Consider the following 12766-nt stretch of genomic DNA (forward strand, 5'->3'; position numbering starts at 1 on the left):
GGACAGTTACATATTAAATGATACGAAGTTCCATAATCGGATTCACAGCTATCACATGCAAATGAATCAGCTTGCTGAATATTCGCCATGTGATAACTGAGTCGGCAGTGGCCAGTCAATGCTTTGACCAGCATGCTGCAATTCTGCTTTGACAGATTTGTTAGATACTTTGCCACCCCTAGAGATGGCTCAGTTCAATACAATTTTGTTTGACGACATGACTCCAAACTATTCCAGTATTGTTTGTGCTGAGTGGCAGCCCAGATGTCAATCTGAAGCTTCACCCAACACTTGGATACTGGAATAGCTGGCTCAGGGCCAATGAAGTCATGTGATGCTCCAGTGCGAGCTAACTCATCAGCCAATTTATTTCCAGCGATGGAAGAATGGCCAGGTACCCATACAAGGTGAACAGCGTTTGCTGAATTCAGCTCCTCAATTTGAGTTCGACAAGCGATAACTATCTTCGACCTGGAGTTGGCCGAAGCAAGTGCTTTAATAGCAGCCTGGCTATCTGAACAGAAGTATATTACTTTGCCCATTACGTGCTGCTGAAGTGCTGATTGCACTCCGCACATAAGAGCAAAGATTTCGGCCTGAAAAACGGTGCAGTGTCTGCCAAGTGAATAAGACTGATACAGCCTTAGCTCACGAGAATAAACACCAGCACCTGCTCGACCTTCGAGAAGGGAGCCATCAGTGTAACATACGATGCCGTCTGAAATACTTCTCTCCAGATAATCAGATGTCCACTCTTCCCGGGAAGGGAATTTCGTGGAAAATGTCCTATATAGAAAATTACAAGCAATTGTAAGATCACTTGGAGCAAGGACAACTTTGTCCCAATTCACCAAAAGTGGAAACAACAAGGTGTGTGTTGAACTGCGGTTCACAGGAGTTTCCTCTAGTAAACCGAGTACCCATAGGCGGTAAGTGCAAGAAAGTGCTTCTTGTTTGAGATGAATGTGTAATGGGGCAACGTCAAAGAGAACTTCGAGCGCTGCCGTGGGAGTTGAAGAGAACGCTCCAGACATCGCCATTAAGCACATCCTTTGGAGATGGCCTAACTTTGATTGGACCGTTCTCACTTCGCCCTTTTTCCACCACACAAGACATCCATAGGCCAATATTGGCCGAACAACAGTTGTGTAGATCCATTTGATATACTTGGGTTTTAGACCCCAAGTTGTACCAAAGGTTCGCCGGCATTGCCCGAAGGCCATACAAGCTTTCTTGATTCTGAACTCAACATGAGGTGTCCAGGAAAGCTTGGAATCAAGAATGACTCCAACGTACTTTACCTGTTCAGTCACATTGATTTCAGAATCAAAGAGACGTAAAGTTCGAACACCATTACGGTTTCGCTTTCCGTGAAAAGAACAATAGATGTTTTACTCGGATTTACCGAAAGGCCATATTGGCGACACCAACCCTCAACTACCTGAAGAGCGTTTTGCATCAGGTCGAAAAGGGTGCTGATGCACATACCGACTAACAATGTTAGGTAGTCGTCGGCAAAACCATAAGTAGGAAAACCGCTATTATTGAGTTGCCTCAATAGCGTATCTGCTACAAGATTCCATAAAAGTGGTGATAAGACTCCCCCTTGGGGGCATCCACAAACACTCAATTTCCTAATCGCCGCTTGACGCAATGTCGAGAAGAGATGTCGGTTTTTGAGCATTTGGTGAATCCAATTGGAAATCATTGGAGATATACCATGACCCCGTGCGGCTTCCAATATGGCATCGAAAGGCACGTTGTCAAAGGCACCCTCGATATCTAAGAAAACACCCAAGCAGGATTGCTTTTGAGCGAATGCCTTCTCGATATCGTAAACAACTTTGTGTAAAAGAGTCACAGTGGACTTTCCAGATTGGTAAGCATGTTGGTTCATATGAAGAGGCACATTGGCCAGATGAACATCACGGATGTGATGATCGACTATGCGTTCTAAGCATTTCAGAAGAAAAAAGGTCAAACTGATAGGTCTGAAGCTCTTTGCTTCTTCATACGACGCGCGACCCACTTTCGGAATAAACTTCACAGTAATATCCCGCCAGGATTTGGGAATATACCCTGTAGCAAAACTGCAAACAAGTAGTTGTTTCAAAACATGTTTGAAATGATCAAATCCCTTCTGAAGCAAAATAGGATAAATCCCATCTGTCCCAGGAGATTTGAAAGGAGCAAAGCTATTAAGTGCCCATTCAATCGATTCTAAAGTTATGATACTCCGAGCCGAAGCTAAAGAATCATAACTACAAGAAAAGACATCAGGTTCATCCGAAGATGTAATATCCACACATCCGGGGAAGTGTGTACTGAATAAACATTCTAAAACTTCCTCATCAGAGGAAGTGAAATCACCATTTGGCAAACGAAGTTCGTTCACTTGAAAATCCTTAGATTTTGCAAGGATTTTGTTCAATCGACTGGCTTCACTCAGACTGGAAACATTTGTACAAAGGTTTTTCCAGCCGGATCGTTCAGCAGACCGAAGAGCTTTCTGGTAGGCCTTGCGAGCCGACCTGAAAGCCTCCGATCCAGCCGAACGTCGTCTTTTCCAACTCTTTCTACATTGTTTCCTGAGCTTCGCCAGATCGGAGTTCCACCAAGGGGTTCCTCTTGTGGTCTTCACAGACCGTAGGCTTCTTCAAAAGCTTCCATGATGAAGGCCGTTGTAGTATCAACGGCATCATCTAAATCACTTGGAGTGTCAATTGATGGTGAGTATCCATGAAATTTGGCTGCAACCAAATCGGTAAAGAAATCCCAGTTGGTTGACCGGGGATTCCTGAAACGCAAAGTTTGCGAAGTAACATTCACATGTTCAAACAAGATGTAACGATGGTCAGATAAAGATTCTTCATCTGACACATGCCAATTGGTCAGCTCATGACTAATTCTGCTAGAGCAAAGCGTTATGTCAAACACTTCCTCTCTACCAGATACCATGAAGGTTGGGCGGTTGCCTATGTTAAGTAATCCAAGATCTGTACTACTTAAGTATTCCATCAAACTGGAGCCTCTCAAATTGATGTCTGAGCTGCCCCAGATTATATGGTGAGCATTAGCATCACTACCAACAATTAGCGGAAGGCATTTTGAAGTGCAGTATGCAATGACTTGCTTGAAAGCATCCGTAGGGGATGGTTCATCATGCGGTAAATAAACCGAACAATAAACGTATTTCCTGTTAAGGTTTCCAACAGATACATCTATTGTGATAGCACATACATCTCTAGTAGTTAGCTCAGAGATGAATGTAGCAAAAATCATTATTATATTAAAGTTAAAATTTAAAAAATAACACTGAAACAAATGGTGTATTAGGAATGAAAAAACAAAATATAAAAATCAAACAAAACACAAAAAAGTAAACCAAATGTTGATCTTATAATTTTCCTGCATTTAAATTAACCAAGCAGGAGAATTACGAAATCAAAATTTGTTATGGTAGATCTTACACCGTAACGCACCATTATAAGGTAATCTACCCACGTTACGGGGCCTTAACTATATTTTATCGTCTTAACTAAATATCAACTTATAGTACATCACGCAAAAAATATGTTTTAATTTGTTTGTACGTGTGCAGACATTGAGAACTTTTAAGTTCATTACTGTTTCTTGTTTTGCTTACTTTTTTCCACGATATTTTAAACAAAGAAAATATGATGTATACTATAAGTAGGACGTGCACTGATTATTATAATATGATGAATACTAGCCGAGCGACCGAAACTTTGAAAACCCTGGTATTTTCAAGGGTTTTTTTACATCGAAATATCATTTTAATTTTATTTTACTGTGGGTGAATTCTAACGCACATTTTTACAATAAATATTCTTCCATTGCCTACCAGTACGAAAATTACATTTTCTTGGAAGAACAAATACAAAAATTATGCATTCCCGAGACAAATTACGACCACAACTTTCTGAATTCAAACCTTCAAATCAAATGAAACTTTCGAACAATATTCCTACATACATAGGTAATCTTACAAAAATGTTTCATTGCAATCTGTTTAGTATTTCTGTTTCTATGAAACATATGTTTTCATAATTCTTTGTTTGTACAAGATTCCCAAAATCTAATTCTTTCCACTTCTGGAAAACTTTCCCCGAAACGTTTAGAGAGACTGGATTTCTGAATAAAAAAAACTGTTTAGGCTCAGTGTACCAGTTATGGCTATAGTACCTCAAATTCGCCATAGTTGATTTTCAACCTTTAAAGATATAAATCAATAAGAAAAAATTTGTGAACAATAGATCACGATCACAAAAGATGATTGCAATCATTCAAACTTCACAATTTGCTCAAATTATGGTAGAAATAAATCATTTTCCTTGACTTTTCGGCCTCCTTGCACCCTATTTCGCCATAGTGTACCAGTTATGGCAAATCCCATAAGGAATGCATGTAAATAGTGCGAAGTGGAACCCAAATTAACAAATGTGTCCATGACTGGTACAGGGTTCCTATCATTGGCACACGCCGTAATAAATACTAAAAGTAGTTTTGGCTCCGGTTTTATATTTTTCCTGTAAAGTATGGAAACTAATCTATCATTTGACTTATTGTTTACATTCGTCGGTCTTCTTCTTATTTTTGAAGAAATAGTTTTTCTTAGGTGGTGCGATAACTGGTACAGGCACTCTAATCGATTTCTCGCAGTTGAAAAACTGATCTGTTTCATGAAAATAATTATAGAAGTTGAGCAAATATTGCGAAAGAAACTTTGGCAGATTTCTTGTTGAATTTCATCATCGCATATTGGATGACATTTTGGTAAAATTAGATTTCAAGAAAAGCTCCAGAGATGAATGAAAGATTAATGAAAAAAATATTTGAAGGAATATGAGCATTTTCATCAGAAGTAAATTCTTCTTCTTCTTCTTCTTCTTCTTCTTGGCGTAACGTCCTCACTGGGACAAAGCCTGCTTCTCAGCTTAGTGTTCTATGAGCACTTCCACAGTTATTAACTGAGAGCTTCCTCTGCCAATGACCATTTTGCATGTGTATATCGTGTGGCAGGCACGAAGATACTCTATGCCCAAGGAAATCAAGGAAATTTCCTTTACGAAAAGATCCTGGACCGACCGGGAATCGAACCTGTCACCCTCAGCATGGTCATGCTGAATACCCGTGCGTTTACCGCCTCGGCTATATGGGCCCTAGAAGTAAATAAACTTCATTATAAACTTTTCCGGATTTCAGTAAAAAAAATGATGATCAAATGATGTCACTTCACTACTACCTCCAATAGTTTCATCAGAAATTCATCTCGCATTTGTAACAGAAATAGTTCTGCAATCTACTGTAAAAAAACTGGAAAAAGATTCTTTTCTTTACCTACTATAAAAGTTCTTGAGCTATAAATTTCCGATTTATCCAAGATTAGCTGATACAGGGGAATACAATGCACTGCCCAGTCAACACACGATCGCATATGATGTTGAACAGGATGCTAAAGCTGAGTATGTGTTATAGGGTGATATAATTAAACTGAAATTTTAAATGAAAATACCTCAGGAATATTGCAATGTTATTGAGCATGAGCATGAGCATAGATGACCGCACAATTCGTAGTTGCTACTCCGTGATTGACCAGAGCAATCGAAATTGCACAAGGAACCAATGAATAGGGCTTAGGGCTAGCTTACTATTCTCAATGTACACAGGTCGAGAGCTCCCAACTTTAATAGGGTCAATAACGGCGCCGGCCACGTCCTTACGGTCATCGAGGATGGGAGGAAATGTTAGTAAGACAAACGTTGTTATAAAGACCGCGAATCGCTGCATCTCCACGTTTGTCTCAGGAAGGATCTTTTTTTGTTAGTAGGGTAAGGTACATTGTCAGTCCGGGAGTCACCTATGGTTGGTGATATGATTTGACAATGGGTCAATATACACAAACCGCCGTTAACAACCGACCACTTTTCGACGCAAAAACTAGCCAGAAAGAAAATTCTATCGCGCGTCTCCACTCCACTAGGGAGCAGAAACCTTTAGTCTATTCCACACAGAAATACACTGAACGCGACTCACTTGTCGGCGCCCGGATTTTTCTCGACCGGCGATCCCGAACCAACACTTTTCACTCTTTTGTGTAAATGCAAAAAATGAAAGAAAATATGTATTATCAACTTTAAGTGTATTGGGAACTAGCGCCGACGGGAAGCGAAAAATTCGGAACCGACTCGATCCACGACGCGTCCACCGCACACTCCAGCATTTCGACTTTGCCTCCAAAAACACACTAAACTGCCCCGTACGAAGATGAGCATTGTGAAATAGACGAGGACGACGACGCGCTCGCGGCCAAACCAAATGAAAAAGCGGCATTTCGATTTTGCCTCCAAAAACACACTGAACTGCCCGTACGAAGATGAGCACTGTGAAATAGACGACGACGACGACGCGCTCGCGGCCGAACCTTAAGGAATATTGCAATGTTATTATTGAAAAAGTATAATAATTCAGAAATTCATCTATGATCATAGCCACACATTCATTTTTACGAGAAAACTGTAGCTACTGTTCGTATTGACTCTCCTTTAGGTAATTTTCGATCCAAACCGTAAACTACGTCAGCGAGCTGCTCCCAACGTGATGAAGGTTAATAAAGACAACAACAATAATAGTGTAATAAGCAGCGCAGCCGAATTTTTTTTAAGGATACGGTTTCTGAGGAAAATTTGTCCATTAATTTTTACAATAAATGTTTTTCAATGTAGTCAGATTAACGAAAATAGTGGCTTTAGTGACCAATTTACTGAAAAAAGTGACTTTAGTGACTTTTTCATGCAAATAGTGACTTTTTAGTGACCGACTCAAAAATAGTGACCAAATCACTAAAAAGTGACACGCTACCAGGCCTGCGATATAGGGAAGCAATAGTAGCAGAAAAACGAATCCACCGCAAAAAGAAAAGAGACCATGAAGAAAATGTGATTGCTAGGCGCAAGAGAATATATAGAATGTATAGAACGGCATGATATGCAGAGGTTTTACGAAACTGCCAATGGTGTGCGGCGAAAAACAACGCTTTCTCCCGTCATGTGCAACGACCGTGATAGGGACTTGCTGACAGACAAAATAATGGTGGCTGCCTGGTGGAGAGGAATTGTTGAACGGTGGTGGTGTAGACTACTTACTTACTTGACTTTCAGTCCTGGGCACCCACGGTGGTGCAGAGGGCCGAATTGAAAGATCTCCATCCTATGGGAATGTTCGCCATCGCCTTGACCTGTGGCCAGGTCAAATTTCTGTCGACTTGATTTCGTTATTGAGGCTGCGCCGCCATGAGCCTCTGGGTCTGCCTCTGCTGCGATGTCCTGCTGGGTTCCAGTCTAACGCTTGTTTGCAGATTTCGTTTCCGCCCCTGCGTAGAGTGTGACCGACTCAACTCCACTTTCGCTCCCGAATTTCTGTCGCTATCGGCTTTTGATGACATCGACGATGGAGCTCCACGTTGGAGATCCAATTGTGAGGCCACCATGCACGAATTATATACCGCAGGCATCTATTGATGAAGACCTGCAGCCGATGAGTGTTCTCCACTGATACACACCAGGTTTCACTGGCGTATAGCAGCACAGATTTCACGTTCGAGTTAAAAATTCGGATTTTGGTGCGTCGACTGATCTGGTTGTTTTTCCATACATTTCTTAAACTTGCAAAATCAGCCCTCGCCTTCTTGATCCGTGCACCTATGTCGATCTTGGTGCCGCCATCGGCCGCCATTTGGCTACCAAGATATTGGAAGCATTCAACATTCTCCGCACTGATTGCCCAGCTACCGTAAAGCTGGAAAGGTTGACCGTGTTTACATCCAACGATTTGGTCTTGTTGATGGTAAGACCTGCCGCTGAGGAGCGATTGGTAAGATCGTCGAGATTGCTCTGCATATCAGAGCGCCGTTGAGCTAGGAGAGCAACGTCATCAGCCAATTCGAAGTCATTTAGGTGCTCCATGGTAATGGGTTGCCACAGCAATCCATGATTTGGCTCACGGTCAATCGCACCAACCAGGATCTCGTCGATTACGATGAGGAACAGTAGCGGTGATAGTATACATCCTTGCCTCACTCCAGCAACGACCCGGATGGGATCGAACAAAACACCGTTGTGCAGTACTCTGCACGAAAATGCCCTGTACTGTGCTTCAATGAGGCCGATGATTTTTTCAGTGAGACCCTTGCGCCTGAGGACTTCCCACATGTTTCCGTGATTGAGACGGTCGAAATCTTTTTCGTAATCAATGAACACCAGGTAGAGAGACTCTTGTAATTCATTGATTTGCTCCAGGATGATACGGAGCGTGACAATATGGTTCACACAGGATCGTCCGGCACGGAATCCTGCTTGCTGCCGTCGGAGAGTTGCGTCAATCTTCTCCTGTATCCGGTTAAGGATCACATTGCAGAGGACTTTGAGAGCGATACACAGTAACATGATGCCCCGCCAATTATCGCATACAGTCAGGTCACCCTTTTGGGTACCTTTACTAAGACGCCTTGCATCCAGTCGGCGGGAAATGCTGCGGTTTCCCATATGATGCAGAATAATTGATGCAGTAGTTGTGCGGATACTACGGGGTCAGCTTTGAGCATCTCAGCTGATATGCGATCGACCCCTGGGGCTCTGTTCGATTTCATGCTACGGATGGCTGTTTCTGTCTTCTGCACTGATGGAGCTTCGGTGTTGACACGGGTAATGCGTCGAATCCTTGGCGGATCATGCTGAGGTGTTGATGGCGTGACCGACACTTGAAAAAGATTTCCAAAGTGCTCGAACCAGCGTTTCTCCTGGTCAGCCGGGTCAGTCAGTAACTCTCCAGACGTGTCTTTCACGGGCATCGTAGCATTCATCTTGGTCCCACTAAGGCGACGTGAGACATCGTAGAGGAGACGAATGTCGCCTGTGTTTGCGGCTTTCTCGCCTTCATCGGCTAGGGAGTCCGCCTACGCTCTTTTGTCCCGTCTACATGAGCGTTTCACTTCCTTCTCGAGAGCCGAATAGCGCTGACGGGCTACGGCTTTGGCTCCTCGTGTTTTCTCTCGCTCTACCGCGGCTTTGGCGTTCCTTCGCTTCTCTATCTTCCTCCAGGTATCATATGTGATCCACTGCTTTCTTCGGGTGCGTAGCTCACCCAAATTATTCTCGCCGGTGGCGATGAAGGCGTTCTTGATGGCGCTCCATTGATCTTCTACGCTTCCACCTTCTGGAATATTTGCAGCACGGTTCTCTAGCTCCTCGACGAAGGACCTTTGAACCGCAGCGTCTTCCAGTCGGCGTGTGTTGAATCAGCGCCCGATTTTCTCCTCCTGTCGCTGGATCCTGGCAATGCGCAGTCGGATCTCGCCGATTAGAAGATGATGGTCGGACGCAATGTCGGCGCTACGTTTGTCCCGCACATCAAGAAGGCTCTGCCTCCATTTTCGGCTGATGCAGATGTGGTCGCTTTAATTTTCCGTGACGCCATCACGGGAAACCCATGTCACTTTGTGCACTGGTCGATGAGGAAAGAGCGATCCCCCAATCACTATGTCATTGTTGCCACAAAACTCTGCAAACAGCTCTCCGTTTTCGCTCATTTCTCCGAGACCATGGCGTCCCCCCATGACGTGCTCATAGTCCGAGTTGTCGTAACCAACCTTCGCGTTGAAGTCGCCCATGAGGATCTTGATATCACCTTTCGGAATCTTGTCCACGACAGCATTCAGTTGACTGTAAAAATTCGATTGTACGTCGTTTCCCGGAAAACCATTTCCCGGAAACCCGTTTCCCGGAAAGCCATTTCCCGGAATGTACCATTTCCCGGAAAACCATTTCCCGGAATGTACCATTTCCCGGAAAACCATTTCCCGGAAGGACCATTTTCCGGAAAACATATTCAATATAAAAAAAACATCATTTCTATTATTTTCATTATTTTGTAAATATTTCTTTGCATGAAAATAATAAAATTATGTACTACTCTCAATTTGTATAAGTTTTTTTATGACGAGTATTATGAATAATTGAAAGCTCTAAATTACGGTATGCCTCCACAGCTAATCGGAGGGACAAGAACATTGCCATTGTCTCTTTTCCAGTTTTTTTTTGATCTTACGAATATCAAAGACTCCTTGTTGGTAGCCTAAGTATTTGACAAAAGTATTGCGTTCCTCTTCTTTGAAAACTTAAGTTTGTTTCAAATTACTATTATAGCAGTATAACTTTAAAGAACAGCCTATGTTTAAAAGAAGGGAAATAGTTAGCAGTTTGATCTCGATAAACACGAAAGAACGACATATGCGTAAAAGAAGGGAATATATCATATGAAAACATTGCTAGCTTAATGCCAACAACTATTCTAACTGTGTAACTAGAAAAAACAGCCTATGTTTCAAAGAAGGGACATTATTCAATGAAAACATGGACAGGTTAATGCCGACAACTATTTTGAAAGATAACTCGGAAGAACAGCCTAGGTGTGAAAGAAGGGAAAATATCGATTGTGTAACATTTCGCCGAAAATCAATATGCGGAATTCTTATTCGCGGTGGAACATTTCGGAAAATTGTTTTGCGGAAAATCGTTATTATGATACAAAAAATTAACTGATCGAGAGACTAAGATTCAAAAGTCAAAACAACAAATGAAAGTATGGAATGTCTCATATCAACAATTAAATTTTTGTAAGGGTATACTTCGAAAGAACGGCTTATGTATGAAAGAAGGAAAATTCTCCGATAATATTAATTCAGCAGTTGTTATTCTAAAATCAGCATAACGCATAATATTTATCAAAGAACAGCCTTTGTTGAGAAGAAGGGCTGATATCTGATATCTGAATAATAGCATATCTGCAAAAAACAGCGTATGTTTGATAGGTAGGAAATCCTCTGATACAAAAATGAGGTTTGTTTTGATTTCTGTTATAACAGTACAAGGTGGTTGGAACATCAAAAAGAAGAGAAAGCCGATCAAGTTATCCCTAAGGAGTGTTCCTTGACTTAAGGGCTACGCGGTCACGTGGTTTACAAAAAGCAACATGTTAACATATAATGCTTTCAGTCAATAAGGGCGGACGTGTAGAAGCTGAGAAGTAGACTCAGTGCGAAAATGATGATGCTGGGAGATTAGGCTCAATTGACATGAGGCGATTAATCACTGGACTGAATAGATGTTAGATCAATTAGATTGAAAGATCTGCCTTTTATTAAAAGAAAGAAAAATCTCATAAGAATGAGTTAGTTGCTGGTTTACTAAATAATACTGTAGCACTGCAACTTATAAGTTAACAACTTATTCTTTAAAGAAGGAAAAATTTTAAATGTAGATATCAGTTTGGTCACCAGCAAGTGTTATTTGAAAGAAGACCACATTTAAAAAGAAGGACAAACCTCCTACGGAGTTAGCAGTGGACCACCAATAAACAACATAACTGTGCAACTCGAAAAAAAACCTCGATTGAGAGAAGGATATATTTTTGAAGGTAGGGTTAGTGTTACTCTAAAGAACAGCCCATTCTTAATAGAAGTAAAAATGTTCATTTGATTAGCAGTTTGGTCGCTGGCCAAAATTTTCAACAGTGTAACTTGAAAGAACAGCCTATTATCAAAAGAAGGTGAAATCTTCTATAGAGTGCCGGATTTCATCGCCGCAAACTTAACAACACATTTAGCAATTCGGCATTTTGCTGGAAAGAACAGCCTTATTTGAAAGAAGGAAGAATCTCTGATGGAGCTACCAATATAAGCTCTTAAAAGTACAATCTATGTGAAAACGATTGCTTATTGATTATTACGCCTAATGCCCATTCGTCCTGATGACGTTTGGCCTAATGGACTTTGGCCTTACGTTCGAAATTCTTGAGAACAGATTACGAATCAAACAAGGCCAATTTTTATTCAGGAAGGTATTAGATTTACAATCAATTAGTATAATCGGAGAGCTAAGGTTAAGCAGAGTTAAAGTTAAGCAGAGAAAATAATTTGTCATTCTTTTATTGTCAAATGTTAATTTCTTGATTTAGTTTTGGCTGACCAAGTCATGCAGAAATTACACTGTTGATTCTTCTATCGTTTGCAAAATATTAAATTCCGCGAAAAAGTATTCCGCGAAAAGTCATTCTACGAAATGATATTCGAAATTGGTCATTCCGGTAAATGTTACAATGCGAAGAAAAAATCCGCGAAATGGTGTTCGGCGAAATGCTATACATTCAAAATATCCTATGAAATTATTCGCAGCTGGCTTCCAAGCTTAATGTCAACAACTATTTTGGCAATTTAAGTAGAAGGAACAGCCTATGCTTCGGAGAAGGGAAAATATGTGATGAAAACTTAGCAGTTTGATTTCGTCGGTGGTTTGATGCCGACAACTATTTTAACAAAAAACTCCAATGAATAGCCTTTGAAATAAGGAGAAATTTACTATTTGTGAGAATTACAATAATTGTAATAATTACGGTCCCTCATTCTGCAGTAAATGATTTTGTGTCCTTCTTATCGATTACTGTTCTTTGAATATCAATACTGTCAAACATTATACAATTATAATCCACTGCCATTATTTACAGAACACAAACGGAAAATTAATCTTATTTTTTTTCCGGGAAATGGTGCTTTCCGGGAAATGGTACATTCCGGGAAATGGATTTCCGGGAAATGGTCCATTCCGGGAAATGGATTTCCAGGAAACGTTTTTCCGGGAAACGGTTTTCCGGGAAATGGTTTTCCGGGAAATGGGGGACAACCTAAAAATTC

The 12766-nt window shown here is 41.2% G+C and overlaps 1 long non-coding RNA gene across 1 annotated transcript in view; it reads right to left on the minus strand.

The window, feature by feature from the left end:
• The window catches only part of LOC134288665 (uncharacterized), a 43508-nt gene extending 32033 nt beyond the window's left edge, over positions 1–11475 (minus strand). The window contains exon 1 of the long non-coding RNA XR_009998088.1: positions 10342–11475. This is a non-coding gene — a long non-coding RNA (uncharacterized LOC134288665). The remainder of the gene's footprint in view (positions 1–10341) is intronic.
• Between the last annotated feature and the right edge of the window lie 1291 nt (positions 11476–12766).

This window comes from Aedes albopictus, chromosome 2 (genome assembly GCF_035046485.1).
Source record: "Aedes albopictus strain Foshan chromosome 2, AalbF5, whole genome shotgun sequence".
In the NCBI taxonomy this organism is placed as follows: Eukaryota; Metazoa; Arthropoda; class Insecta; order Diptera; family Culicidae; genus Aedes; species Aedes albopictus.